The sequence below is a fragment of the Borostomias antarcticus genome (genome assembly GCF_949987555.1).
Source record: "Borostomias antarcticus genome assembly, chromosome: 24".
NCBI classification, from domain to species: domain Eukaryota; kingdom Metazoa; phylum Chordata; class Actinopteri; order Stomiiformes; family Stomiidae; genus Borostomias; species Borostomias antarcticus.
In genome coordinates this window covers 4,583,094-4,589,093 of record NC_140257.1, presented here as the reverse complement: position 1 = coordinate 4,589,093, position 6,000 = coordinate 4,583,094, and the positions used below count along the sequence as shown (strand labels likewise).

General features: G+C 56.3%; 1 protein-coding gene across 2 annotated transcripts in view; it reads right to left on the bottom strand.

Annotated features, from left to right (window-relative positions):
- The window catches only part of LOC311325459 (guanine nucleotide-binding protein G(I)/G(S)/G(O) subunit gamma-12-like), a 56,930-nt gene that overhangs the window by 22,611 nt on the left and 28,319 nt on the right, over positions 1-6,000 (bottom strand). The gene's annotated exons all lie outside the window — the stretch shown is intronic.

The following is a 6,000-nucleotide window of genomic DNA, read 5'->3' as shown; positions in this document are numbered from 1 at the left end:
TCTGTGGGAGGAGAAGGAGACTGACCCAGGTCTGTAGGAGGAGGAGACTGACCCAGGTCTGTAGGAGGAGGAGGAGACTGACCCAGGTCTGTAGGAGGAGGAGACTGACCAGGTCTGTAGGAGGAGGAGACTGACCCAGGTCTGTAGGAGGAGGAGGAGACTGACCCAGGTCTGTAGGAGGAGGAGACTGACCAGGTCTGTAGGAGGAGGAGACTGACCAGGTCTGTAGGAGGAGGAGACTGACCCAGGTCTGTAGGAGGAGGAGACTGACCCAGGTCTGTAGGAGGAGAAGGAGACTGACCCAGGTCTGTGGGAGGAGAAGGAGACTGACCCAGGTCTGTAGGAGGAGGAGACTGACCCAGGTCTGTAGGAGGAGGAGGAGACTGACCCAGGTCTGTAGGAGGAGGAGACTGACCAGGTCTGTAGGAGGAGGAGACTGACCCAGGTCTGTAGGAGGAGGAGACTGACCCAGGTCTGTAGGAGGAGAAGACTGACCCAGGTCTGTAGGAGGAGAAGACTGACCCAGGTCTGTAGGAGGAGAAGGAGACTGACCAGGTCTGTAGGAGGAGGAGGAGACTGACCCAGGTCTGTAGGAGGAGAAGGAGACTGACCAGGTCTGTGGGAGGAGAAGGAGACTGACCCAGGTCTGTGGGAGGAGAAGGAGACTGACCCAGGTCTGTAGGAGGAGAAGACTGACCCAGGTCTGTAGGAGGAGAAGGAGACTGACCCAGGTCTGTAGGAGGAGAAGGAGACTGACCCAGGTCTGTAGGAGGAGGAGACTGACCAGGTCTGTAGGAGGAGAAGGAGACTGACCCAGGTCTGTAGGAGGAGGAGACTGACCCAGGTCTGTAGGAGGAGGAGACTGACCCAGGTCTGTAGGAGGAGGAGACTGACCCAGGTCTGTAGGAGGAGGAGGAGACTGACCATGTCTGTAGGAGGAGGAGACTGACCAGGTCTGTAGGAGGAGGAGACTGACCCAGGTCTGTGGGAGGAGAAGGAGACTGACCAGGTCTGTAGGAGAAGGAGACTGACCCAGGTCTGTGGGAGGAGAAGGAGACTGACCCAGGTCTGTAGGAGGAGGAGACTGACCAGGTCTGTAGGAGGAGAAGGAGACTGACCCAGGTCTGTAGGAGGAGGAGACTGACCCAGGTCTGTGGGAGGAGAAGGAGACTGACCCAGGTCTGTAGGAGGAGAAGGAGACTGACCAGGTCTGTAGGAGGAGGAGACTGACCCAGGTCTGTAGGAGGAGAAGGAGACTGACCCAGGTCTGTAGGAGGAGGAGACTGACCAGGTCTGTAGGAGGAGAAGGAGACTGACCCAGGTCTGTAGGAGGAGGAGACTGACCCAGGTCTGTAGGAGGAGGAGACTGACCCAGGTCTGTAGGAGGAGGAGACTGACCCAGGTCTGTAGGAGGAGAAGACTGACCCAGGTCTGTAGGAGGAGGAGACTGACCCAGGTCTGTAGGAGGAGGAGACTGACCCAGGTCTGTAGGAGGAGAAGACTGACCCAGGTCTGTAGGAGGAGAAGGAGACTGACCAGGTCTGTGGGAGGAGAAGGAGACTGACCAGGTCTGTAGGAGGAGAAGGAGACTGACCAGGTCTGTAGGAGAGGGAGACTGACCCAGGTCTGTAGGAGGAGGAGGAGACTGACCCAGGTCTGTAGGAGGAGAAGGAGACTGACCCAGGTCTGTAGGAGAAGGAGACTGACCAGGTCTGTAGGAGGAGGAGACTGACCCAGGTCTGTAGGAGGAGGAGACTGACCCAGGTCTGTAGGAGGAGAAGACTGACCAGGTCTGTAGGAGGAGAAGGAGACTGACCCAGGTCTGTAGGAGGAGAAGGAGACTGACCCAGGTCTGTAGGAGGAGAAGGAGACTGACCCAGGTCTGTAGGAGGAGGAGACTGACCCAGGTCTGTAGGAGGAGGAGACTGACCCAGGTCTGTAGGAGGAGGAGACTGACCCAGGTCTGTAGGAGGAGGAGGAGACTGACCCAGGTCTGTAGGAGGAGGAGACTGACCCAGGTCTGTAGGAGGAGACTGACCCAGGTCTGTAGGAGGAGAAGGAGACTGACCCAGGTCTGTAGGAGGAGGAGACTGACCCAGGTCTGTAGGAGGAGAAGGAGACTGACCCAGGTCTGTGGGAGGAGAAGGAGACTGACCCAGGTCTGTAGGAGGAGAAGGAGACTGACCCAGGTCTGTGGGAGGAGAAGGAGACTGACCCAGGTCTGTAGGAGGAGAAGGAGACTGACCCAGGTCTGTGGGAGGAGAAGGAGACTGACCCAGGTCTGTAGGAGGAGAAGGAGACTGACCCAGGTCTGTAGGAGGAGGAGACTGACCCAGGTCTGTAGGAGGAGAAGGAGACTGACCCAGGTCTGTAGGAGGAGAAGGAGACTGACCCAGGTCTGTAGGAGAGGGAGACTGACCCAGGTCTGTGGGAGGAGAAGTTGAGTGACTCAGCGTTTCAGCAGCCTCTAGGGACCGGCGGAGCTCCTCGGCTGAACGCCCACGTCTGCAGGGCCGTGTCGGCGAGGAGTCCTGCGTCACGGGGAACCGTCACTCACGAGCGGATGAGTCAGAGGGGAGATCTCCCAAACCCGCCGGGATAATCACAGCGTGTCGAGGCAGAGTGCTCTCCCTGACGCCCAAGGACACGCTCCAGATCTGGATCACTTTATGACTGACTGACTGACTGACTGACTGACTGACTGACTGACTGACTGGCTGGCTGACTGACTGACTGACTGACTGGCTGACTGGCTGACTGACTGGCTGACTGACTGACTGACTGACTGACAGGCTGATTGACTGACAGGCTGACTGACTGACAGGCTGACTGACAGGCAGGGCGCGTGGAGGCCAGAGCGGCTCGGTGAGCGGGAGAGGAGCGTGTCGAGGTCGTGAGGCCGAGGCTGACTGGAGTCAGCTGAGGGAAATGGAACTGACTGGACTTTCAACATCAGAGCGAAACGTGAGGGAGAAAGTACCCAGCATTCCACAGCGTCGTCATGGAAACTCCTCAGAATCACTGCTCAGAATCAGAGAGAGAGAAAGAGAAAGAGGGGGTCCAGGGAGAGAGAGAGAGAAGGAAAGAGGGAGGGAGAGAGAGAGAGAAGGAAAGAGGGAGAGAGAGTGAGAGAGAGAGAGAAGGAAAGAGGGAGAGAGAGAGTGAGAGAGAGAAGGAAAGAGGGAGAGAGAGAGAAGGAAAGAGGGAGAGAGAGAGAGAGAGAAGGAAAGGGAGAGAGAGAGAGAAGGAAAGGGAGAGAGAGAGTGAGAGAAGTTGCATCGTCCTCTGCCCATCTTGCATCACTGGTAAACTTTCCACAGACAGAAAGAAAGTCGGCCTGCCTGCAATCAGCAAGACAATCATCCATACAGCCAGCCAATCATCCATACAGCCAGCCAATCATCCATACAGCCAGCCAGTCATCCATACAGCCAACCAGTCATCCATACAGCCAGCCAATCATCCATACAGCCAGCCAGTCATCCATACAGCCAGCCAGTCATCTAAACAGCCAGCCAGTCATCCATACAGCCAGCCAGTCATCCATACAGCCAGCCAATCATCCATACAGCCAGCCAGTCATCTAAACAGCCAGTCATCTAAACAGCCAGCCATCTAAGCAGCCAGCCAGTCATCCATACAGCCAGCCAGTCATCCATACAGCCAGCCAGTCATCCATACAGCCAGCCAGTCATCCATACAGCCAGCCGGTCATCCATACAGCCAGCCAATCATCCATACAGCCAGCCAGTCATCCATACAGCCAGCCAGTCATCTAAACAGCCAGTCATCTAAACAGCCAGCCATCTAAACAGCCAGTCACACCACAGGTCACTCAGGGGCCACTTCCTGAGCAGAGCAGAGCCCCCCTGACGCCCCCCCCCAAGCCCTCCTTCCTCCAAGATCCCCAGATCCCCCACCCCGACATCCTTCAAACTGACCTCCCCTCCCCCCAAATCTCCGTAATTTCTCTCTCCAGACGCATTACGACTCCAAAGACATCTCAGTTTCCCACATGACTGGGGAGTAGCTGGGGGGGGGGGGGGTCCGGAGGGAGGATGACAAGGCTCTCTCGCTTACATCACAGTGTTAGGCTGACGTACTGCAGTATGTCAAATGAGACAACAATCAGCCAGTGTAGTAGTCAGTTCGTAGAAGCGCGACAGTGGTGAGATTCTGCTGGTGAGTCAGTTTAGCTGCCGTATAATCATTGCAACGCTAGGCTAACCGCGTGGCAGGAGACGCACGTGTGTGTGTGTGTGTGTAGCGAGTGCGGTTAGCGAGGGCTAGCATGGCTGTCAGTATTAGAACGAGAGGGGACGGTGTGAGCTGAGAAGCATGTGACGTTAGCGCTTCTGAGATTCCATATAGCGCTTTTCCACCTTAGCGGCACTCAAAGCGCTTTAAATGTGTATGTGTGTGTACTGGTGGAAGGGTGTACTGGTGGGAGGGTGTACTGGTGGTGTACTGGTGGAAGGGTGTACTGGTGGAAGGGTGTACTGGTGGAAGGGTGTACTGGTGGAAGGGTGTACTGGTGGAGTACTGGTGGAAGGGTGTACTGGTGGGAGGGTGTACTGGTGGAAGGGTGTACTGGTGGGAGGGTGTACAGGTGGAAGGGTGTACTGGTGGAAGGGTGTACTGGTGGAAGGGTGTACTGGTGGGAGGGTGTACTGGTGGAAGGGTGTACTGGTGGAAGGGTGTACTGGTGGAAGGGTACAGGTGGAAGGGTGTACTGGTGGAAGGGTGTACTGGTGGAAGGGTGTACTGGTGGGAGGGTGTACTGGTGGAAGGGTGTACTGGTGGGAGGGTGTACAGGTGGAAGGGTGTACTGGTGGGAGGGTGTACTGGTGGGAGGGTGTACAGGTGGAAGGGTGTACTGGTGGGAGGGTGTACTGGTGGAAGGGTGTACTGGTGGAAGGGTGTACTGGTGGGAGGGTGTACTGGTGGAAGGGTGTACTGGTGGGAGGGTGTACAGGTGGAAGGGTGTACTGGTGGAAGGGTGTACTGGTGGAAGGGTGTACTGGTGGAAGGGTACAGGTGGAAGGGTGTACTGGTGGAAGGGTGTACTGGTGGAAGGGTGTACTGGTGGGAGGGTGTACTGGTGGAAGGGTGTACTGGTGGGAGGGTGTACAGGTGGAAGGGTGTACTGGTGGGAGGGTGTACTGGTGGGAGGGTGTACAGGTGGAAGGGTGTACTGGTGGGAGGGTGTACTGGTGGAAGGGTGTACTGGTGGAAGGGTGTACTGGTGGAAGGGTACAGGTGGAAGGGTGTACTGGTGGAAGGGTGTACTGGTGGAAGGGTGTACTGGTGGAAGGGTGTACTGGTGGAAGGGTACAGGTGGAAGGGTGTACTGGTGGGAGGGTGTACTGGTGGAAGGGTGTACTGGTGGAAGGGTGTACTGGTGGAAGGGTACAGGTGGAAGGGTGTACTGGTGGAAGGGTGTACTGGTGGAAGGGTGTACTGGTGGAAGGGTGTACTGGTGGAAGGGTACAGGTGGAAGGGTGTACTGGTGGGAGGGTGTACTGGTGGAAGGGTGTACTGGTGGAAGGGTACAGGTGGAAGGGTGTACTGGTGGGAGGGTGTACTGGTGGGAGGGTGTACTGGTGCGAGGGTGTACTGGTGGAAGGGTGTACTGGTGGAAGGGTGTACTGGTGGAAGGGTGTACTAGTGGAAGGGTGTACTGGTGGAAGGGTGTACAGGTGGAAGGGTGTACTGGTGGAAGGGTGTACAGGTGGAAGGGTGTACTGGTGGAAGGGTGTACTGTAGCATGTACTGTACTGTAGCATGGTCCAACAGTGTTTCCCCTAGTATTTTTTTAAGGGGGGTTGGTAGTGTTGTCATTGAAACTACTAGTGTTGTCGCGGGGCGGGCGTGTCACGGATACATGGTGTCGACGGTGTCGTCATAGACGTGCACAGTAAGGCGTTTGTTAGAAATCCATGTTTGTTATAACGTTGCATTTTTCTACACTGAGCTGAAACGAAACGAGTGCACATAACT